The sequence below is a fragment of the Belonocnema kinseyi genome, chromosome 9, assembly GCF_010883055.1.
Source record: "Belonocnema kinseyi isolate 2016_QV_RU_SX_M_011 chromosome 9, B_treatae_v1, whole genome shotgun sequence".
NCBI classification, from domain to species: domain Eukaryota; kingdom Metazoa; phylum Arthropoda; class Insecta; order Hymenoptera; family Cynipidae; genus Belonocnema; species Belonocnema kinseyi.
Window position 1 is genome coordinate 86063085 of NC_046665.1, and position 25091 is coordinate 86088175.

General features: G+C 29.3%; 1 protein-coding gene across 1 annotated transcript in view; it reads right to left on the bottom strand.

The window, feature by feature from the left end:
- The window catches only part of LOC117179528 (chondroadherin-like), a 117032-nt gene extending 93024 nt beyond the window's left edge, over positions 1-24008 (bottom strand). Inside the window, exon 1 of the mRNA XM_033371416.1 lies at positions 23919-24008. The gene's annotated coding sequence lies outside the window, so the exon portion shown is untranslated. The remainder of the gene's footprint in view (positions 1-23918) is intronic.
- Between the last annotated feature and the right edge of the window lie 1083 nt (positions 24009-25091).

Below are 25091 nucleotides of genomic sequence, written 5' to 3' on the forward strand. Positions count from 1 at the left end.
ATTTATATCATATTTTTTAAAGGTACCAGTATACAACTAAAGTTCAACGTGGCATCCGAAAAAAGTTTCTACGTGCTTGATAATATTGATATTGACTATTCGCTCTCCTTCAGATTTTAAAATGTTGCCAAAAAATGTGTATCATTGAACATTGTATACAAATGAATTAAAATAGATTAAGCTATCTTGAAAATAAACAATAAAATAATTTCAGCTTTCGTAGGACAGAAGTCATCATAGTAGGCTGCTTTTTATAAAATTCTGTTTACGAGTGATGAATAATAGAATTTTGATAATGGCTTTGTTTCAATATAACAATCCGATTAATTTCTTATTCAATCTGATGCTGCCATTTAATGTTTTAAATATCAAGAGATTTAGTATTTCAAAATGCCAATCGAAAAAAGATTGGTTTATTACATTTTGGTAGAACAATAAGTGATGGTTTTAAATCTTGTCTCCTAACGATTTGCTTTCCCAAGCACATGCATTAAAGAGAATAGTGAAAAGTGCTGATGAAATATATAAGAAAAGGGTTTTTAGAAAAAAAACTCGATTATCAATAAAATTCCATAAAAAGCAGCCTCTACTATAAGAGACTAAATCCTGTTCTATAAGAATTAAAATTCATTTTCTCTTTTAACTTAAAAAATAATTAAAGCTAGTTTTATTCGAATTGAAACAACTATAATCTAAGATGCATAGTGAACAACATATCATAAATTCTTAACTAATTACAATGTCACATTCTTTTTTCAAATTTTTGGTAAATTTGTGAAATTTATTTTTGTTTTATTAAAAATTTTTGCATAAAATTCACGAGAAGCGTGAACCCATTTTTCAAAATCTAAAAAGAAGCGGAAAGTCAAAATTAATAATAATCACATATAGGAACTTTTTATGGAAGCAAAATTAAAGGTTTTTAGCAGAAAATAATGTATTACAGTTTTTTCTTTAAAATTGACAAAAAGAGACTTTCCCGTTTTTTTTTAAATTGGTTCTTAGTCAACTTCACATTTTGAAACTATTTCTCTTCATGCGGAGGCGTACTTTTTCCTTGAGTAATATATCTCTGCCTGTACGATGCGCGTATAACTGTCAATAGAATTCGTAGGACCTGCCATTAAGTTAGAAATGTTGACAAAATTCTTTTTTTAAATGCAGCTATATTTGTACAGATTCGAATAACTCTTATGAAAATATAAGTAACCTCAATTTTTATTTCCGAAAGTCTATGAGAATGCTACCTTAAGAAAGCTGGGACTAAGCGGGACACGCTGGGGAAATAGTGCCACTCATTATTTCATATTTTGATATTTGATTTCTCTAAAAAAATGTTTATTGAAGAAAGTAAATAAATCTTCAACCAAGTAGTAAAATTTTCAACACAAAGATATGAAATCTCAACAAAGAATATTTTAATTGGTATTTTAACTTTAAAAAAACATTAAAATTTTCAATAAAAAACAGTTAGTATTTCACCCAAGAATTTAAAAAATTAAAAACAGTTGAATTTAACCAAAAAGATTTATTTTCTACCAATAAAGACGAATTTCTAACAAAATGTATGAAATTTAAAAAAAAAGTTCAATTATCAGCTAATAAAGATGGTTGGTAAATAGAAAAATAGGATAGTTCAGTTTTTATTTACAAAAAATAATTTAGACCCAAAAAACAACGATATTTTAACCAACTAGTTCAAAAGTCAATGGAGTAGTTGAATTTAGGGGGAAAAAATTTTCACGCCAAAATGATTAATTTTCTAGCAAAAAGACAAATTTTCAACAAAATACATACATTTTTAACCAAATAGTTAAATTTTTAACTAAAAAGGATCAATTTTTAATGAAAAACTTGCAGCTAAAAACAATAATGTTTAACTACAAGAATAACGAATGTTCTGCAAACTAGTTACATTTTCAAAAAAAGAGATGCATTTTTAACCAAAATCATAAATCTTCATTCCATAAAATTATTTTTGAATGAAGTAGATAAAAGCTTTCAACCAAGTGCTTAAATTTTCATTACAAAAATATAAAATCTTAACAAAGAACGTTTTAATTGATATTTCAACCAAAACATTTGCACATTTGAAATAAAAAACAATTGAATTTAAACAAAAACTCTAATTCTCAGACAAAAAGATTTATTTTCTTCTAATAATGACGAATTTTCAACAAAACGTATAAAATTTTTTAAAAATAGTTCAATTTTCACATAAAATGAGAATATAGAAAACTAATTTTTAACAAAAAAATAAAAATGGAATAGTTCAGTTCACATTGCCAATAACTAATTTTCATACCAAAAACAACGAATTTTCAAAAACAACAAAAATTTCAACTATACAAAAAGTACTTAATTTAAATGATGAATGTTCATCCATAAAAATGGAATTTTAACAAAAAAGTTTAACTTCCAACCAAGTAATTAAAATTTCAATTAAAAAAGATGAATTCTCAAGAAAAAATGTAACAGTGACTTTCAGTAACTTTCACTAATTAAATGAGTCATTTTGATTAATCTAATCCGTAACTTCCAATGTGTTAATCAGTTATTTATGGTTAACTTTAATCATTTATTAAAATATAGGAATTTAATGAAGAATTTAAATTTATAAATAATTGCACTATTTTATTATAGGAATCTCATCAGTCACTTTTACTAACAGAAGATCAGTCATTTCAAGCGACTATTTGATTCAGTCAGCGATATTGACTAATTTTTCTGTTAAAACAACGCTTTTGTCAGTAGAAATGATTGATTGTTCAGTCAAACTTTAGATTGTAATAACGAGTTACTAAATTAAATCAGGCTACAATAAAATTGAAAATCATTTTGAACGTCAAATAATCAAGTTAATGTGCAGAATACCTGTAAATAACATCAATAATCCAACGACCAAATTTATACAATCGGCATAAAATCTTTCTATTGCAATTTGAAAAAATATCCAAATTGTCCTGAAAAATATTCACAAAACTTTCATTACCCTTATCAAGGCAAGAAAAATTAATTTAAGAATTATTTTTGTCAAAAGGAAAATTTTCTTTTCTTTTTCAGGAAATTTTTACAATCTTTTATCAAATTTCAATAGGAACATTTTATCGTGTTTGACTAAATTTGGTCTTCGACTCCTGGTTTCATTGTCAGAAATCCTCTCTGTACTTTGTGGAGAAAAATCTAAAAACATGTCCCACTCAGACTCGGCTTACGGTACTCGACAATGAACATTTTTCATTACGTTCCACCCTGGTACTCAAACAACTTTGATAAATCGACCAATTAATTCACCTGCATATAAAAACGAGATTTCAAAGCTTCAAGGAGAACCCTAAAGTCACCAACCAAGCAAAGAGTCTTTATTTGTAATCCAGGAAGATTGAAAACGCATTCCGAGATAACCCTTTTCTTCATCTTTTCATCCGCACAAAGAGTTTCTTTACAAGCATCCTACTCACGACAGATAGAAAATGAAATATGGTAACGAAGTGGCTCGAAATGTAGGCCCTAGGGCCAAATCCCTACAGGAGTAGAAGTAGACTTAGTAGAGGTCTCCAGTTTGGAAAATGGAAAACGGAAAAAGGAAGACGGTCCCTCACGCAGTCATTGAGCCCGTCCCCTTTCCCGTTGGACTCCAGTCATTTGTAACACGGTAGGACACAATCATCCATGCACAGGAGGGTTCACACCTGCCCTGTTCTATCTAGCTAGCTGGGGCCAGGTTAGGTTAGAGGCGTTTATGCGGGAATTAAATCAGCCGAAAGGAAGGTCTTCAAGAAAGGGGCGGGGGGTGGATTGTTGTGTCGGTGGAACCCGAAGGGCGATGGATTTCGAAAAAGCGAGGAAACAGCTGCGGTTAAGATAGAGCGGTTAGCGGTTGGAAGATGGTATCTCTGAAAATAGGATCGTTGGTTGGGGTACGCATTGTGCCGTGGACAGTGTTCGTCTCGTCGCCACACTATTTTTAACTTAACTACCACTAGCCGCCTTGCGAAACTCCCTGCCAGTGCCAATCGCATTTTCCGTTCTTCTAGCCATTTTGCGGATGCTGGCCAAGAACACTCGGGCGCCATCAGAGTTCGCCAAGTACCACCGCAACCGGAAAATTCGAGAGATGGATGGATAAGACTGGGGAATTTAGACCTGCCGGAAATAATTAGAAGAAATTGCTGGGTACTTTCGGATTTATGGAATTCCGAGTGGACATAGGTTCCAGAAAAAGATAAAAAGTCGTCCATAAACTAGGTAGCACAACGTTCTCTCAGAACATGGTTGAGTTTTCAAACAAAGAAGATTTTCTACCAAATAGTTGAATTTTCAAGCCAGAGACGAATTTTCAACGAAACGGTTAAATTATCAAGTTGTAAAAGAAGAATTTTTTCAAGACAGTTGGATTTTTAACAAAAAAGGGACATTTTCAAATAAATTCAATTTTCAACCTACAAAGATGTGTTTTCAGCCAAACTGACGAACTTTTCAAGAAAAGCAGATTTCGAACAAAAGCAGCTGAATTATCAAGAAACAAGTCTACTAACTTTTCTATCAAAGAACAAATTTGCAACCAGTATAATTGAACGAAAAAACAAAATTTAACAAAATAGTTCAACTTTTAACCAAATACATGGTCTTAAACCAAGTAGTTAAATTTAGAAGCCAAAAAAAAGATTTTTTTCAAGAGAGTTGATTGTCCAACACAAAAGGCAATTTTTAGCCAAGAAAAATGACTTTCATAACATAAAAAATGAGTTTTTCATCCAAATGTATAAATTTACTAACATAAAAGTTAAATTTTACGACCAAAAAAGACGTCTTTATTAAAATAGTTGAAATTTTAACTTAAAAAGATGCATTTTCAACCAAATTGTCGAATTTTTTAAAAATGATTAGAATTCAACCAAAAACAGTAAAATTATTAACAAAAAAGTTTATTTTCAACTAAGATTATTTTTCTACTAAAGGGAAAATTTTCAATTACTCGAATTGAACTAAAAAAAAAACAATTTTACTACCAAATAGTTGAATTTTTTAACTTGTAAATACATCATACACTTCACATTAAAAATTGAATAAAGAAATTTACATTTAAAAAAATTTATTTTTAGCAACAACAACGAAAAAAAATTTGTAACAAAGTAGTTCAACTTTCAACCAATTAGTTAAATTTTCGAACAAAGCAATACATTTTGAGAAAATAGTTGCATTTTCAACCAAAAAGATTAATTTTGTACCAAAAAAGAATAATAGACAATAATAGTTGAATTTGAAGCAAAAACGATCAATTTTCATTTAAAAATAGAATAATTCAAATTTACAGTCGAAAAAATTTATTTTCGTCCATAAAAAAAGAATTACCAACAAACTAGTTCAATTTTCAACCAAAAGATTAATTTTTTGTTACAAAGTTGAGTTTTTAAGCCTAAAATACGAATTTAGACAAAATAGTTGAATTTTCAACAAAAAAGATCATTTTTAACCACACCGTTGAATTTCAAACTAAAAACGAAAAATTTACAATTAAACAAGAATTAGCTCAATCTGAAATGGTTGCAAACAAAATTGTTGAACTTTAAATTTAAATGAACGAATTATCTAGAAAAAAGTTTAATTTTCTACCCAAAAGTATGAATTTTTAACAAAAAAGTTAATTCGCTACCAAAAGTTAAATGTTCATAAAATCAGTTTAATTTTAAACCAAATTGTTGAATTTTCTATAAAAAATGTGAATTTTCAAGAAAAAAGCTCATTTTTAACCTAATAGTTTAATTTTCTACGAAATTGTTGAATTTTAAAGTGAAAAAGGCAAACTTCCTACCACAAAAAATTTGATTTTTTAAAAATCAGTTTAATTCTAAACTACGTAGCTGATTTTTCAACAGTTACATTTTCAACCAAAAAGGATGAATTTTTAATCAAAAGAATTAATTTTTTACCAAAAATGTCAAATTTTCAACGAAATATAGTTAAGATAAAATAATTTTTAACAAAATAGTTCCACTTTCAAACAACTAGCTGAATTTTTGACCTAAAAAAGATGGCCTTGTAACAAAATAACTGCATTCCCATTAAAATAATAAAATTTGTAACCAAATACCAGAATTTTTAATCAAACGAAATGAATTCCGAACCAAAAATATAATAGTAGACTTTTAAACCAAAATTAATTGAATTTTCTTATCGACTTCTTCTTGAGGGGAAAGAGTTATGGAAAGAGGGGACATCTTTCGCAAGATTACAATTTTTGTGTTAAAATTAATCATCAGGAAACGTACTAAATATTATTTAAGTTCGTGACGTTACTTCCATTGACCCCTCACCCCCACACACAAAACTCATTTGGTGAAATGAATTTTAAATTAGCACGGGACCAAGTCATTTAATAAATCCATTAGTGCTAGATAGTCTTTTAGAAAGTAGGAAAATATTTCTTGAATAATAACGCCTAAACTATTGAAATTCATTATCAGAAAACAAGAGGCTTTCTTTTTTAGTCATTTTAGTGATATTATTACGAAGCCGTTAAAAGTTCGGTACCGCTATTTTGAACACTTCTTCCATCTCTCCTCTTTTTCACAAAATAGATAAATTTTTTCTTTGATTTTATTTGGTGAGCGCCGAAAATAAAACTCAAACATACAAACATAATATTTTAACAGACTTCACAACCCAAAGTGCTCTCAAAATAGGGAAAACAGGGTGATTTATCACGTATATAGGGAAATCATAGGGGAATAAATACGTTGAAATAAATCTAATGCGTAGCTACCATATTGAATTCAGTACGACAATGCTTAAGATTTCGTGTCGAAATGAAATATATTGTATTTTCAACAGAATAGTTCAATTTTTGAACAAAAATAATTTATTTGCTTCAAAAAGAGATAGGTTTTTAACCGAACTGTCGAATTTTCAAACAAAAAGATTACTTCTCAACGAAAAATAAAATATTTTATGTTTCAATGTAAAAAAGATTCTAATCTTAAATTTAAAAAATAGACGAATTTAATGAAAAGGATCAATTCTCAACAGAAAATTTAATAGCTGATATTTCAAACAAAAAATTGTTTACTTTTAAATCAAAAATAGTGGAATTAAGCAAAGGACAAATTTTCACCAAACTAGCTGAATCATTAAGCAAACAAGATTAATTTTTAACCAAACAATGACATTTTTGACCAAAAGTTATAAAATTTCTACAAAAAAAAGTCTTTGAACCAAAAGATGAATTTTTAACAAATTAGTCGAATTTGTAAGCCAAAATGACGAATTTTCTATAAAACAGTTGAATTTTCAAATTTTTTACCGAAAAAGACGAATTTACAAAAAACTACATACATTTTTTACTAAATTGCTTAATTTTCAAATTAAGACGATCAATTTTCAACCAATAATCGAATACTTGAATTTTCATTTAAAAAATTAATTTTTAACAAAAAATTGAAATATCAATAAAATATTTAAATTTTCGACAAAAAAATCGACAAATTTTTAACAAAACATATAAATTCTTAAGCGATAAAAAATGTACTACAAAGAAGTAGATTTTTTAACAAAAATGTTAATTTTAAAAATGATAGTTACATTTTGAAACAAAAAAGATCAATTTTCAATCAAAATTAGAAAAGTTTGATTTTCAGTGAAAAAAAATTTTAACAACAAAAAATGATTTCTCACAAAAAATTTAAAGTTAAATCTGAAACTAAAAACAATCAATTTTCAATATAAAAATTAGTATTAAAATTTGCAATTGAAAAAATCGATTGTTAACAACAACAAAACGAATTATCAATAAAATAGTTAAATTTTTAATTAACGAGGTGGATCTTAAACTAATAAAGTTAGTTTTTCAAAAAGCACTTAAAATTTCAAACAAGACGTTGAATTTTTAATAAGAAAAGTTAATTTTTTTAACAAAAAGAAAAAAAAAACGAATTTATTAGAAAATACAAAAAATTTCACCCAAATTGTTTAATTTTCAGCAATAAATGATCAATTTTCAACCAAAAACAGAATAGATTAATTTTCAGTAAAAAAAATGTTAACAAAAAAAAAGAACAAATTATAAACTAAATAGTAAAATTTTCAAGCAAAAAAGACAACTTTTAAACAAAACAGTTGAATTTTCAAGTCACAAAGACGAATTTTCTACAAAACAGTTAAATAATTGTCGACCCAACATTTGAATTTGAAACTGAAAACGAAAATTTCTATTCAACCAAAAAAAATAACTAATTTTCAACAACATAGTTAAATTTTTAACCAAAGAGAGAAATCTGCAACTTGTAACTAACGCGCTGAGTGCTGCCTGAGTGCTGCCCAAGTAGTTACATTTTCAATAAAGAAGGTTAATTTTATATTAAATAAGATCAAATTTCAACTAAACAATAAAAATTTTAACAAAAAATATAAACAGGGGAAAGGGGAGAAATCTTTTAAAAATAGGTAAGTAGGGAAAAAGGTATAAAAATGTGAATTCTGTATTTAGAAGCTTTCCTTTGTAAAATAAAATCACTAACTTCCATTTTTCAAGCATTTAAAAAAAAAATCTTATTCACTTATCCATTTTCCATTTATATTTTTATATTTTTATATTTTAAACGGCCCCTAACATAATCTTTTGTTCCCATGATATTTTAGACGGCTTTAATAGCATCAGACCCGACGGAGAAGCTTTTCAATTTCCCTCCTTTTTCCCATTATCTTATATAGGATCTTCGTTGATAAGGCACACATTACCCAGAGTCACTTATGTTCTCGGCTTAAACGAAGGTAACTTTCTACAAAGTTTCCAACCGAAGCTTTGCCGAGCTTCTCTTGTTGTCGTCCAAGTCGTCTTTTTTTCGCCCATCTCGAGAAACGTAATTTCTGCTAAGTCTCCATCGACGAAGAGGCGAGGTTATTTTTCCACAGGATTTCTTTTTGTTCTCGAGCTCACTTTGCTGAAGATAAATTCAAGGTCGATGAATTTGCATACGTCGTTCCATTTAGGGTGCAAACTCGAGCCCCTCTTGTTTCGAGAGTAGATACTGGATACGAATTCGTTAGGTCCACTTCATTAAGTCGAGATAATCAATTAGTCAATTTGAATACATCTCCCATTCTCGTAAATTGCATTGCTTTGTCAGTATATTGACAGGGGCGTTTCTGGACCACGAAACCTACCTTACCGATTTCGTGAACATCTTGCAGCTAAAGTGGTGCGTGTCTGCACTAAATTTATAGAATCTTCTCGAAGGGACTCCGATAACGACACCAATGATTTGGCCAATTGTGAGAAACGAATTTGCGCAAACAACTTCAAGGTCATCCATGATTTTAATGAAGCATTTCGCGTAAACACTTTTAAGGTTATCCTTTGATTTGTTCTTGCATATAATGTTGCCTAATTCTATTAGGATTTGACAGAAGCTTAGTTAGTTAGACAAAATTACTGGAGATTTTTAAAAGTGGCTTTAGAAATGAGCACTCTTTAATCCATTTTCGAAGCTACACATAAAGACGGTCTTAAGGAAATTAGAGACAATTCAACTACCTCATTAGAGAATACGAGGGATTCTGATGATAGCTAAGGCATTTTTAATAAAAAATTAAATAGTTAAATTTTCTGTGAAGAATTATATTAAGCAACAGAAACAAACGAATTTTCAACTAGATATGAATAATATCAAAATGATATAATTAATTTTTCTCTTCAAAAAACTATTTTCAAACAAAATTCTTTTTTCAACGAAATAAATAAATGTTCAGCCAAAGAATTGAATCTTCAGCTCATAAAATAAATTTTTAACCAAGTGGTTCAACTTTCAATCAAGTAATTGACTTTTCAACCAAATGGTAAACTTTTTAACCAAAAGAAAGGAATTATGAACCAAAAATATAATAATCGACTTGCGAATTAAAAAGAATCACTTTTCAACCAAAATTGTTGGACTTTCTTATTGGGTTCAATTAATTCAGTTTGAATTTAAACAAGAAAAATAAGAAAAAGGAAAATTCTCTGGAAAACAAGAAGAAGAAAAAATCCTTTAAAAAAAGGAGAGAAAAAAGAATAGGAGAAAATGTGTCTAAAGTCTCTTGAGTGCAATAAATTTAATTAAATTACATATCCTCAGATGTTTCTTTATTTAAATGAAATTCAACATGGCCTTTGAGTAGGCGTGAATATTTAACGAAATTTGTTACCCTTTGTTTTTTTCTTCACGTTTAATCTTCTACGTTATATGCAAAGTGCTAGACTCTAAAAATTTACGAGCATCGAACTCTCCGCCTTTGTTAATAAAAACATCGACACCTGACTCGAGACTGAAAACTCACCCCGCGACTCTTACATTAATTAATTTTATTGTAAAATTTAAAACCGATAAAATTAAACATATTTTCTGGCTTGATGCACACCAACCATTTTATTCACTCGATTCCGCATTTTATTCCTAAACTGAATAAATTATCACCATTTTGTCTCGCTAATTTTTTCACTCACTGATGCGTGATGACTGCTTAAATGATTAAAAATTAAATCAATAAATTCTTTGACTCTACTATAATCACTTCAAATTATTTGAAATTCAACGGAATCCCTTGAAATTAATACAATATTGTTTAAATCTTGAAATATCCTTAAATCTATAGATTTGAATTTTTCAACCCAAAAAGACAAAATTTTAACAACACAGTTGCATTTTCAACAAAAAATATGACTTTTCCAAAAGAGCTGAATTCACAACCTACAAAAATACTTTTTCAACAAATTGGTCGGATTTTCAAACGAAAGACATTACGCCAAAGATTTGCATTTTCTAAAACACCTTTAAATTTTTAAGAGAAAATTACATTATTTTAAGATAAAGATGACTTTTTTACCAAAAGAAAAACTCTCAAAGCAGTCGAATTTAACAAACAAAAAACTAATTTTTAACAAAATAGTTACATTTTTAACCCAAAAAATTTTTTTTTGCTCAAACAAACATGCAATGGTTAAATTTATAGTTAAGCAAATTAATTTTAAATAGCAAAAAAAACTCATTTTCAACCAGTTGAATTCTAAAAAAAGACAAATTTTGAACAAAGATGCACATTCAACTAAGAAGGTTAATTTTCTAATAATAACTACTATTTTTAAATAAAATATTTTAATTTAAAATATTTCCATTTAATAAAATTGATTTTCAATCAAAGAAAACAGTTCTGTTGAATTTTTTAAACTCAAGAACTCATTTAAAAATGTTTCAATATTTGAAATCATTTGAAACTCCACACAATCTCGAAAAATGAGTAAAAATCTGCAGAAAGCCTTATACAATGTTATGCATTTCATTCATTTTTTAAAGTCCATAAACTCTTTTGATATCTTCGACATCCTTACCAAATTCCTTAAATGTTCTGCTTGGAATTTTGTAACATGCCCCAAAAATGTTTTAAATCGTTAAAAATCCTTTAACGCCGATGGAGATGTTCTAAAATACCCTAGGTTAGGAAAATTTCCCTAAGAATTTCTTGAAAACTGGCGAATTATCTTGAAATTTATATATCCTGAAAATGTTGAAAACTTTGAATTTCTTTAAAACCAAATAAAACTTTATGAAATCTCTTAAAATCCCTTGAAGTCTAAAATTCTATGGAATCCCTGAAATTAGTTAAAATTCTTCAAAAACCCCTTGAAGTCTGTTCTATTTTTAATTTTTTGAAATCTTAAAAATCTTTTGAAGTTTTTGATGTTTAAGATGGTGGGACATTTATGCCAATTGGTGGAGAAGCTTGAAAATATGTTTAAAGGCAAAGTGAAAAAAATAGTTGAATGAACTTTGAGAAAATAGTAACATTAGCGGCATTTTTTCAAAATAATTGCAAAATACTTGCATCGTTATAAACTATTCATATACGTTCTAATCCTGCATATTGACTGTGCATTAAATTCATCAAAGCGAGTATATAGGTACTGGCTTTTGATGTGTTTACGCATAGTAAATGCACTTGCCAAACGATCGTAAAAAGAAGGAATCTGATATTATTTGATAGATTTATCATCGCAATGCGCTTTCAATTAGCCGGATAAGCGTCATATAAATTGGGAGCTGATAAACTTGAATTAGGTTCGCAGTCGCTTCAATATTCATGCTAACTCGATTAAATCAGGACCTTTTGACGCTTTCGAATATTTATCAAGCGTATTAAAATTTTAGTGTTAGTGAACAAATAATATCAATCCAGTTATTTATGACAACCTATCAGATTCCACCATATTCAGAAGAAATATTTTTAGTCATGAAACTTTATAAAACTTTAATTAGGGACATTTTACAGCAGGGATCACCCTAAAATTGAAATGCTGAACTGCTGTGATCCCTGATTAGTAAACTGAAATCCCTAATCTAATGAAATGTATTGCCCAGAAATGTTCTCCCCAGCCAGAAGACATTATTTCCTCGATGGAATTATTCCTGGACACGTCTCTAATGACATTAATTCGCCACTCTTGTTACCCGGTCGTTCCTCAATTATCCCAAAAAGCTTATTCGGGCGTTACAGTGTCCGCCAAACGAGTATTTTCAGGCCAGTTATTCGGCAGCGCGACGTGCAAAGCTTCCATTTTACAAATTTCCCTCTAGTGTAATTTAAATTGGATTCCGGAGCCGGAAAGTAAGAACAGCCGATTTAATTAAACCGCATTTCCATACATAATGTACATCAGTAGAAGAATTAATCGGTTCCTGGTTTTCAACAGAATCAAAGCTGATTAGAGCTGTGATAAAGCGGTAGGCTGATTCTAGACGTAACTTCTTATCTTACCGACAACCAGACTATTTCACAACTGAACTGATTCGGTTCCGTGCTAAGTTCATAGAATCTTCTCAAAAGGTCCCGACATCACAAAATGATATTGCGCAATTGTGAGAAACGAATTTGCGTAAACAACTTCGAAGCCATTGATTATCTCAATGAAGCATTTCAAATAAATGCTTATTTATTTGATAAATTATTTTATAATTCTAAAAATCTTTTATTTCATTTATTAAATATTATAGGTTAAGGAAGTTAGAAGATTAGAATTTTTATCTTCAAATATTAATGGTCGTGGAAACTGAAAAATTAGTAAGGGAAAAGTCGAAGAATTTTGAAAATGAAGTTGTGCGACCACTCTGAAAAAGGAAGATCTGCAGGTATGAAATCTTCTTCCGAAGATATGAAAAGTCGTTTTTTAGATTGAGTAATCATCAGCGCGACTAAAAATTGGCATTCCCGAGAGAAGCTAGGCTAGGGGGTGCGTCTAGTTTACGAATCACCTCCTACATAGCTACTATGTAAATTCGTACGCCGGGGAATCGTTTCGGATTAGCCTTGCAGGAGGCCTCAATGAATGAATGATTGGTGAGTAAAAAAATAAAAATCGACTGACATCGATGACGCCTTGTTCGTGTGTTAGAATACACGTATAGTACTTGAGAGGCGACGTTTCATATGAATAATTTATTAAGGACGTTTATCATCCAACTCACCTCTACCTCAGGGCACTTATGAGGTAATGCCTTGCGGCTCTTCCTCGAACGATCGAAGGGTTTCTGACACGGCCTGTAAGCTATTATTTTAAGCGTTCGCTGGATGGCGTCATCACATTATTCATAGATTAACGATAACAGAACCTAACCAACGAGATGCATTCTGCAGGAGTGGTTTCGATTACTGTTGCCAATAACAAGGATCAGTCTGTCTCATATTTTTTCCTCATCCCCCTTTTCCCCACTTTTCATCATCAGATCACTTTTCGTCTTCAGGTTACTGTTTGCGTTCAGGTTACTTTTCCCCATCAGGAAACTTTTCGCCTTCAGGCATTTTTCGTCCATCCCCCTTTTTACTTAATTCGCATTTTCCTCATTTTTCGTTTTCAAACCACTTGTCGCCTTCAGTCTAGCCACCTTTCGCCTTCAGATCTATTTTTACCCTTCAAGGCACTTTTTGCCTTCGGGACTCTTTTCACCTTCTGGTCACTTTTCATCTTCAAGGCACTTTTCGCTTTCAGGCCAGCTTTCACCTTTAGGACACTTTTCACCTTGAGGCCACTTTTCGCCTTCATAGTCCAGGAAATTTTTCCCTCTTAAATTTGACAAATTTGCTACACGTGAAATCGAAAGTTTTGACCCAATTTTCCACTTGTCTCCCTTTTTTGCAAAGTTACAACTCATTTTTTTAAAAGCATAAACAGAAATTCAAAACATTAGAAAACAAAACGCTTCGAAAGCGATTCTTTTTATTGGTTACAATTTCATATATTTCTTAAAAGTTTCACTTAAAAGTTAAAATACGATTTACAATTACAAATATACTATATTACTATTTACTATTTACGACTACAATTTATAATACAAATTCTAAAAACAGGAAAAATAAGAAAATTTTCACAAAAATTGAGAACAATAATTATTTTAAATAAAATTAATGTAGATATTAATATTCTATTCAAATTGAAACGCTTCACATTCCGAATATTTAATGTAAAACTATTGCATTTTTAACCAAATTTTTTTTTATCAAAGAGTTAAATTTCCAACCAAAAAAGCTGATCAACTGAATTGTTGAATTTTCAAGATGAAAAGATGAATTTTCTACTAAACAGTTCATTTTCAACAAAATTCTTAAATTTTCGACTAAAAACGATCAAATTTCAACTAAGAATGAAATATTTCAGTTTCCAATTCAACAAATTAATTTTTTTTTAAAGAAGAATTAAAAAAAAAAGTTAAATATTCAGCCAAAGAAATAAATCTTCAACACACAACATTATTTTTTACAAAGCAGTTCAACTTTCAACTAAATAGTCTCATTTTCGACAAGAACAAATGAATTCTCATTGGAAAATGTAAAAGTATATTTGAATTAAAAAATGTTTTTATTTTAAATCGAAAAAAGTTTAATTCAACCAAAAAGACTAATTTAAAAAAAAATAGATCATTTTTAACATAAACAAATTTCAAGCAAATTTTTGAATTTTTAAGCCAAAAAGACGAATTTTCTACAAAAAGTTGAATTTACAAACAACGAAAAATATGACCTTTTGAACAAAATTGTCAAATTTTCAACAAAATAATAAAATTGGCAACCCAAAAAGATGAATTCTTAACCAAAAATATAATAAGGGAGAATACCCGACATTAGATAATGATCCTACAGTAGATATTCATTAATTATAAGCACAAATATAATCAAAGTAATCCCTTCTAATTTAAATATATTAACACGTATCGTGCCACATCTATTAATTATTTTAAGTTAATTATTATACATACATTAGTATTTTAAATTAACTAACTAATGAAAAAATGTAAATATATTATAACAAAATATTAAAAATAGCAAAACAGAATAAAGTATGTTAGTTGTAATTGTAGAAAAAAGTTTGGAAATCGGAAATCCGAAATAATATACAAAAAAGTAGCGTAAAGTATATAACTAATTTGGAATTGTCATATTGAAATATAATTTTCACATTGTGATAATTTTGCAATAATGGTTATCATTATCATTTTATTATTGTCGCGAATAATCATTTTTTAAATTCCTTATTTTTACACTATAATCTTTTTTAGCTGTCACAAAAAAAGTTACATTAGAAACAACTCAAAAAATCTAAGGATAAAAAAATTGAGAAAGTAGGTTTTTCAAATAGTCATTTTAGTATTTTTCAAATTGTTCCTTTCTAGCTTAAAAATACCAATTTCTAATGAAAAACACTAAAATATCCGAAGTTGTTAAACGGAAAAAAGGGGGACTAGGGAAATATTATTCATGTTTTCTTCCAAATCACTAACATAAAAATGTTTAATATTTTTAATAATTTGTTCGACCGTTTAGATATTTCAATTTAACCGCGCAGAATATTTAAATAGCACAAATGTTTTACAATTGGAATAAGATTCTATAAGAATTTTATCCGATTTGATTTTCAAACTTCTAATTTTAAGATATAAAACAACTTCAGGTAATCAGGTTTTCAACAACAATGATAATTTGCTTTTTTTCTTTGTTTCACAGTTTCTGTAAGCTAATCACAAAAAAGGGGAAATTCTCAAATATAGGGCTTATCGGGGATTTTGAACAAAATAAGAAAAAAAATAGGGGGAAAGGGGACTGATTCTAATCCCTGTTTACTTTCAAACATTTCCCAATGTTTGGAAGTAACGGTAATATTTTTGTAGCAAGTTTAATGCTATCCATGTTCCTAATTTCTTTTAAACAAGGGTCATTATCTATTGATTTACGGTAACGTAGCCTCACTAATCGAAGATTTATGTATATGGATATGTGAATAAGAGAGTTTACCGGCGTGAATAAATAGCTTACTTCTTCAGGCTAAACGACCGGTTGGTCAACCATACATTTCTTCGCCTCGGGTTTCTGATTTTTTGCTCAGATAAATCCTAAATGCCTCAGTTACGACTTTTTAGAGTTGTCAGTTCATACTGTTTTATACCAATTAGTTTAAATTTAATTAAGGAGAGGCGATAAAAGTTTCCTTTTACTCAACCAACGCGACGGCCAAATCCTCTTTTTACCTAATTAAATCATAGAATTTCATTTGGTCAAACTTTCAGAAAACATTCTGGTATATTTGTTCGAATTTGTCAAACATAATTCAAACTCAAATTAGCATTTGGAAAGTTCAACAAAGACAATCGTGGGAATTAAATGTTGGTTGAAAAAATCCGATATTGGTCTTTCAGCTAATGAAACGTATATGGTTCTGAAATCTGAACTGAACTAATGGTCACTGGGTTCACTAACCAGCAAACCATTATTGTAATATGCATTTAATTATATGAAAAACGTTAATTTCGTTCCTTCGAATTATCACGTTTTCACTGAAAATTTAATTATCAAATGTGAAAAGTATATTCAATTGAATAATCCGTAATCTGTATAGAGCTAATTAATTAGAATGGTTAAAATAACATTTTGAAAATTTCGGTCATTGGATATTTTTTTAAAGATGTTGTATAATACATTATTATTATTTTATATTTATAATACTTGTCAAATTATTTCACTGTCTCTACATTGTATCTACTATGTTGCCGTTCATTTGTTTTTTTTTTCTGCAAGCCAATTTCAAAATTTAAAAAATTTAAATTGTAAGTCGTTAAAATTTTCAATGATAAATCTTCAACGTTGAACTATTTAAACATTCAAAATAAACTATACAAAAATAAAATATTCCAAAAAGGTTCAAAATTACTTTAACTTAAAAACATAAATCTTCAAAATTAAATAATCTGCAATTCTATATCTTCAAAATTCGAGAATTTTAAATTGTTACTCTTCATAATTGTAGATTTTGGAATTTTAAATTTTTAAAACTATAAAGCTTTTATTTTTACAATTTAAAATAAAAAATTATGCAAGTTAAAAGTTTTAAAATTCCAATTTCTGTAGTTTTTTTCAATTTATATTCAAAACTTTTTCAAAATTTGGAAGATTTATAATTGAAAATGTGGCTTTTGATCTTCGAAATTAGAATTATTTTTAAAATTATTTTACAGTTTACACATTTCTTAGATTAGACATTTTTCAATTCTAACTCTAAAAAATTGTAGAACTTTAAATTGTAAATTTTTAAATCGTTAATAATTTTAATGCTTGACATTCGAAATTCCTTCAATTTGGAAAATTAAGAATTGAAAAATAAACGTTTTATTCCCAAAATCACCCAGATCTTCAGCATTTGAGGATTCAAAATTAATAACTTGAGTTTCAATTTACAAAATAAAAAAAAATGTAAAAAAATTTTATTTATAAATGTTTCAAATTTAAGAGCTTTTCATTGCAACTTTTTCAAATATTTTTATAACTTTAAATTGTTATAATAAAAATTACACGAATTTTGAGTTTTACAATTATAAATTCTATAATTTTGATGATTTAACTTCAAAATGTCTTCATTTTAGATGATTTAGAATTCAAAATTAGACTTCTGATTTTTAAATCCTTCAAAATTAAGGAATTTTTGTTTATAAAACTGAAAAATTAAAGAGTTTTTAGTGAAAAATTTCAAACTCAAAGAATTTTACATTGAAAATTGTTAAAATTCAAGAGTTTTAAATAGTAACTCTTAAAAATTACAAAGCTTTATAATGTAAAACTATAAAATTGAAGAGATTTTAATTCGTAGAATATACAATTAAAAGTTTCTGCAATTTTTAAGACTTACACATGAAAGTGCTACTATTTGGAAAATTTAGAATTGAAAACTTGACTTTTGAGGTTCAAAATTATCTGAATTGAGGCATTCGTATTCAATTTATATGATTTGTAATCAAAAACTTGACTTTTGATCTACAAAATTATCCAAATTTAAAAATGTTTATTTATAAATTTTAAAAATTTTAGAGTTTTAGATTGCAAAGTTTCAAAATTGTACTATTAAAAACAAGTTCACAACTAAATTAATTTAAATTATAAAAATTACAAATTGAAGGATCTTTAATTGCAAATGATCAAGATAGACCTGCTTTTAAAAGATTAAAAAAAATTCATGATTTTAAACTATGAACAGTCAAACTTAGAAGATGTTGAGTTTTGTTGGTGGACTGGTCTAATGTTCAATTTTTGTATCTTCTTCTAACCGTATTGTATGAGAAGCTGATATTTATTGATATTAAACAGTTTAGAATTAATTTAGAAGATTCTTAATTTTGATGGTATGCCGGTTCAATATTGTATTTTTTTCAAACTTCTTTATGATTAGTTGAAATTCATTGATGTTGACAAGGTAATAATTAAATTAGAAGATGTTCAGTTTTTTTAGTATACTCATTGTATTCTCCTCCAACCTTGTTCTACGATTAGCTAATGTTAAGTAATCCTGACCAAGTATTATTTAAATTAGAAGATATTGCATTTTGTTGCTGTAGTTTCCCCATGTTCCATTGTTGTATACCTTTTTCCAACCACATTGTATAAATTAGCTGATATTCGTTGATGTTGAACAGGAAAGAATTAATTTAGAAGATTTTGCATTTTGTTATTATACTGATCCAATTGTTCCAATCAAATAAACTTATACAATTGGACCAATATACCAAAAAACTTAACATCTTCTAAGTTAATTCTTACCTGGTCAACATCAATTAACACCAGCTAATCATACAACATGGTTGGAAGAAGAAACAACATTGAACCACTATACGTATCAACAAATTTCAGCATCGTCTAAATTAATTCTTGCCTGGTCAATATCAACCATAAGCAGCTAATAGACATTAATAGCTAAACAAGCTGAGGAATTTTCGAGTATAATCAATTTCCAAACGGATAAGTTACAGAAATAAGAGACAGAAGTAAGAGCCAAAATTTTAAAATGTCTTTTAAGAACATCTTATTCAGATATAAAATCCATCATTAACTTATTAATTTTTGTTGTTGCTTTTAATTCCTGCTAGTTAAATAATAAATTATATATTGATAAATGAGAAAATTTACTCCCATGATTGAACATTTAATGCCAATGTACAGAGGTTTTTCGGTTTTTATTATTTTACCCTTTGTTCTCCCCCGTTCCCATTCTTCATGACAAATGAACATTCTACAAAGATTCTCTGAATGCAAGGAGATATTTTTCTATAGCAACCATCCCCCAGCAAAACATGTGGTCTAGTTTCCAAGGGTGAATGACAAAGGAAATCCCAACTATTTTCTTTCTTATAAAATTATCATGCTTCATCAAAAAACAGTTACTTATTTATTTATTTATTTCACTTTTTAAGCTTATCGAAAAAAAAATCTAAGTTGAAATCCCATAAGTCTAAAAAAAAACTGTTATCTTTAGACTCTTTAGTTAGAGAACCCTCTACCAACTCAATTCCGGTAATCTGTCGCACATTTCAGAGTGATTCCTCAATTTACTCTTTTTTTCTTCCCAGAGAGCCATTTTTCATGTTGGTTCTCTCTTCCACGCAACTTCTCATTTAATTAATGGATTAGTTATCGCGTGCGGAAATACACATTCTGCCCAGAGAAAGGATTTTCCATATTTGTTCAAGAGAAATTGGAATTTATTTGCTTATGCATTTATTTCGATATTTATTCGCCTCAAAATAACGTTTTACAAAAAATGTCAACATTTTATTGAGAGTCAGTAAATTACTCTTTGATAGAGATAAATTTGTTTTCCCCCTGGGGAATGAAAATAAAATGCAAAATTATTGTAGATAAAGCGTTTTTATCTCGTGTTCCACTTTTTATCAATAGTTGAAATTTGTTTAATTTAGGAGTGCTCAAATTTAAATGAATCAAATCATAATTCAGTGAATAAATATCTACCTGAAGTTCTGTACGTTCAAATGAACGAAATATTTTTCGACACTTCTGTCGTACCCATAAATGTGGTTCTAACTGCAAATAAAATTATGAATTATAATTATTTTTAAATAATACATTATTTCCAATATAAATTAACAAACATTTGAGCCCTTTCCCTAGTTTGCAAAGTAATCAGTAAAAAATTTCGTTCATTCCAACGTTCAGAACTTCAATCACCTTGAATAAATTGTTTAAAAAAATTATATTTTTACTATATTGAGTTCAATATGAAACACTTTTCATTCATAATATACCAAGTATAAATATTTTGCATTTTCAACAAAACTGCTGAACTTCCAACTAAGAAATATAATTTTTTAACCCAAAATGATGAATTTCCAACTGAAAAGTTAATTTTGAAACCGAAAAGATGAATTTTTACACAAAAAAGTTTTATTTTCAACAAAGAACAATGAATTCTCAACCGATTTGTTCCTTTTAAAACCAAATAGTTGAATTTTCAATTTAAAAAAAGATGGATTTTTAAACAAAAATAACGAATTTTCAATAAAAAAAAGATAATTAATAACAAAGAAAAATAAATTTTCAACCAAAAAGTTAATTTTCAACCAAGAGTCCTTTTTGAAGATGAATTCTCTATAGTCACATTTTCAGTAAAAAGATTACTTTGGCTACTTCTTTCAATAAATTAAGACAAAGAACTTCTGAATTTTATTAAAATTTTATGCAATTTTTTTGAATTTGCCTTTATTTCTTTGAAATTTTCTGGAAATACACTCGAAGCTTTTTGCATTTAAAATTATGGTTTCTATTCACTTGAATTATTTTTAATTTATCATGAGTTCTTATTAACTTTATACAATTTTTTTCAATTCTTTTAAATTCACTTAATTTTTACTGAAATCAAAGGAATATATTGGATTTTTGTATTCTTTTCCAATTTATTTTTAAATACACTAAATTCACTTTTAAGTCTTTTAAACTCCACTTAAATTCTCTGGAATTTGAGTTCATTCTTTTGTATTCCGTTGCAATTTTCTTGAATGATTCCAAATTTAATGAATGCAATGAACTTTTTAAATACTTTTGGATTTTTACAATTCACTTCAATTTTGATGAATCTCATACAGTTTCTCATTTCTCTTCAATTTCTTTAAATTCACACCACTTTTATTTAATTCGATCTGAAGTTTGTTCCGTGTAATATTTTGGATAACATTTTTTTTCAATTTACTTGCATTTTTATTTAACTCATCTAGAATTTTTATGAATTTCATGGAATTTTTTTCATTTTCTTTAAATTCTCCTAAATTCACTCGAATGTTTTTAAATTCGTTGATTCATTTCTACTGAATTTATTCAAAATTACGTGTAGTAAAATTAATGAAATTCGTCCAATTCTTTTGTATTCAAAAGAACACTATCACATCAGTGTTACTTTTTGGGATAGAAATGATTATTTTATTCAATTATATTGTTTTAAATTATTCTTATGAATTTCATAAAAGTCTCTTCAATTTCTTTAACTTTTTTAAATTCACTAAATTTTTACTGAAGTCAGTGAAATACTTGGGATTTTTTTTCAATTTCGTGATTTTTTCTTCAAGTTATTGAATTTTTCATTAATTTGCTCCCAATTTTTATGAAGTTTATTGAATTCTTTTAATTTTCGTTGAATTTCTCTGAATTAACTCAAATTTGATTTAATTCATTTGTTTTAATTAGCCAGAATTCGTTTAAATTCACCCGAAATTATTATAACATGGAATTCTATTGTATTCAGAAGAACATTAATCACATCAGTATTAATCATTTTCAGTCAATTACAGCTGACTGAAAAAATCATTATTTTTCGAAAGCTTCGTCGGTCAAACTACCCATTGTCGAGTATAATATGATTCCCGCCGCACAAAAGAATCTGTCGAAACTAGCCATCACAAATTGGAATATTAAAAATGAACATATATGAAGTTACAAAAACCATAAAATTTATTGATTGCAATAAAAAAGACCTGTGATATATCGCAAGTAATTTAAAAGGTAACCATTTTTATAGTTATTTTTACTGAAAAGAATTTTATTACTACCAATTCGTTACTTATTTACAAAAGACACATCGTTACCAATATCTATACCAAAAAACAACGAAAAACAAAATATGTGGTTAGTTTAACTACATTTTTTTGTTGTTTTAACCAAATATTGTGGTAGTTGGAGTTTTTGGTTGATTCAATAACAAAAATGTGTTGGGTGAATCGTATATTTTGTGGAATCACCAACGCTTGTTTGATTCAATATAATGTGCATGTATATCCAAGAACAGTTCATTTGGTTCAAGAAATTTTCTTTTGTAACGTAACAGAAACATAAATAAAACACAACTTTTTTGACTATAAAAAACTTGTGATTCTCTATCACTAGCATAAACAAATGAATTTGCAAAAGTCTATCCTATAAGCTGTAAAGTTTGAAAAGTAAGTAGGAAACTTCCCATGATGTTCCGATGAAGATGACTGTTGTGGAAGAAAATGATCGCCGATGAAGAATTCTGTTACAGAAACTTAAATAAGAGAAATTAGTTACTTTCCATCATAGAAATAAACTAATCAATTGAGAAAAGTCTGCCTTGTAAAGTTGGAAAAATATAGAAAAAATCCTATGAAATGCTGATGAAGATTTCTCATATGCCGAAGAAGATTATTATTGTAGACAAAGGTTAGCGTCGATGAATATTGCTGTTAAAGTAACTTTTAGAAATAAATTACTTTCTATCACTGACATAAACAAATTAATTTTGAAAAGTCTGTTCTGTAAGCTGCAAAGTTGGAAAAGTAAGTATGAAAAATCCACGGATGAAGATTATCATCAATGAGGATTGCTCTTAGAGTAACACTTAAAAACAAATTAATTTCCATCACTGGCATAAAGAAATTAATTTTGAAAAACCTATCTTTCAAAGTTGTACAACTAAGTAGGGAAAATCCTATGATATGCGGAGGAAGATTTCTCATATACCGATTAAAAGATTACTATTGTGGATGAAGATGATCGTCGCTGAAGATTTGTTACAGTAACTTTGAAAAGGAAATTACTTTTCACCACTGTTATGGACGCATCGAACCAGTGACCCAAAGTTTTAGTCACAGTTTACGGTTCATGAATGAAAGTTTGAAAGGTATAACGCTTTCTTCATGAAGTATAAAAGGCGGCAGATCTGATTGATAGAAACATCGAAAAGTTGACCAGCCCTGATCTTCTCTTGGCCATTGTCCATCCCCTAATACAACCTCTGATCTCCTGCCTACAAACTTGACAACAATAACCCTAACAGGCTCCTTGGAGTGTTACGCATCAAAGTGCGAACATCACAATGTATCCCATTACAAACTTTCCAAATCCATCATCCTAATCCCGGTAGTATAGACTATAGGTATAGAGAAATCAAATCACGCTTCGATAGACTTGGTGCAGCTGTCCTTGGAAAAATCGAAGGAAGCGATAAACCTCCGGGGATCGACCTTGAAAGACCAAAGGCCCTCGGCGTGTTCTCTCGCTTGTAAATAATCAAAACCGAGGGGCAAAAAGAGCTAAAGAAAATAAAAGGTACTCACGTGGATAGATGAAAAATTCCTTCAAGGTCCCAAGAACTCTGCCTGGACTTTTCACCGCACAGAGGGTTTCTACCTGACATCCACTCAATGCTAAATGTTACACAATCTCGGACAGGACCTCCCTCACATTCCACTGCATTTTCCCTATTGCTCGACCATAACTTTCTAGTAAATCTAACACTCTAGTAAAAGTCCACTAAACTGAACTAAAGTCGGGTTTCGCTCACTGCCGGCCAACTTTTAATCCACGTGACTGCACACCGCACCGGGTCCGGGGAGTATCACACCTTCACTCATTTCTTCACTCTTGCATAAAAACCGGCATCTTTCGAACAAATGCATAAATTTAAACTAAAGATTGACACTTGTTTAGTTTAAAATAGACCCCTTTAAATGGTAGATCCATATAATCATTAGAGGTATTTGAAATTGTTTCTTCAAATTATTTTAGTTTGAAAAAACACATATCCGGTTTTTTTAATTCGAGGAGCCGCTCTCGCGCGACCGGGCCATCGTGCGGCTTCCGTCTGATAGAACTCGCACGCAACGCGGACCTGACGAGGGCAAAAGAGGGTAGAGAAAATGGGAGGGCTGGAGTCGGGGTGGAGGGGGAGGAGCAAGCAATGGGAGATGAGGAAAAAAGCGCGCGGGGGTGGTAGTTATAGAGAAATGGGGAGAAGAGAGAAAGAGACAGAGAGAGAAGGAGAGAGAGAGAAAGAGGAGAGCCTCGTGAGTCCCTGAGATTTCGGCGTGTATCGCAGTCCGGAGCCTCGATCTTCACTGATTCCGAGTTGGGTATGTTCTATACTCTATAGGAAAGCCTCAAGTTCTGCGCAACCAGAGACTCACAGCTCAACCCCGCCACCACGACCATTCGCCACCACCACTACCATCGTCATCCAGAGTCCAGACCACGCACCCCCTCGATTCCAACACCAACCCTAGTTGGAGTGAGAGAGTTGAGCTAATCTCGAAGTTGAGCGAATCTTATCAGGAGGGAGTTGAGCTAAGCTAAGGGTCGGAGGGTGACTACTGACTACTCTCGTACCTGTCCGCAGAGTCGAGATCCACTTTCAGCTCCTAGGGAGTGCAATTCCAACCCTCTGAGTAATAACATTGCGGCTGGATCTTTGATGAAGGTAGATTGATGGTGTTTTGTTTGTTGTTCTTTAT